Genomic DNA, 553 nt, shown 5'->3' on the forward strand with positions numbered 1-553 from the left:
AAAGATGCAGCCATGCTGGCTTTTAACTGGGGTCCACGGTCTGGTTGATGCTGCTGGAGCCGAGCAGCGGTGGGAGGTGAGATCTCCTTCTCCTCCCTGTGGTCAGGTAGCTCACCCTCTCCTTTAGGTGCCGATCCCTTGCTGGAGTGTAAAAGCCTGTTGGTGCTGCCAGGATGGGAGGGGACAGGGTGTGGGACGTGGGTGACACTGGGCACGGCAGCAGGGCGCAGCCTCGCCGGCGTTGCAGCTCCAGGGCTCTGATGGCTGCTCGGGCCAGCCCTTGGTGTTCCCATAGTGCCAACCCACAGAGAGCTCCATCATGGCTCCGCTGGTCCCCAGAAAACATCTCCGTGCTAACCCCTCTATCCTTCCCTCCCGGCCCAGGTGGTGATGGACAACATGAGGAGGAAGTGCAAATGCCACGGGACCTCGGGGAGCTGCCAGCTGAAGACGTGCTGGCAGGTGACACCCGAGTTTCGCCTGGTGGGGTCTCTGCTCAAGGACCGATTCTATGGGGCCACCCTCATCCGGCCCCACAACCGCAACGCTGGGC

The sequence above is a fragment of the Phaethon lepturus genome, unplaced genomic scaffold, assembly GCF_000687285.1.
Source record: "Phaethon lepturus isolate BGI_N335 unplaced genomic scaffold, ASM68728v1 scaffold43630, whole genome shotgun sequence".
In the NCBI taxonomy this organism is placed as follows: domain Eukaryota; kingdom Metazoa; phylum Chordata; class Aves; order Phaethontiformes; family Phaethontidae; genus Phaethon; species Phaethon lepturus.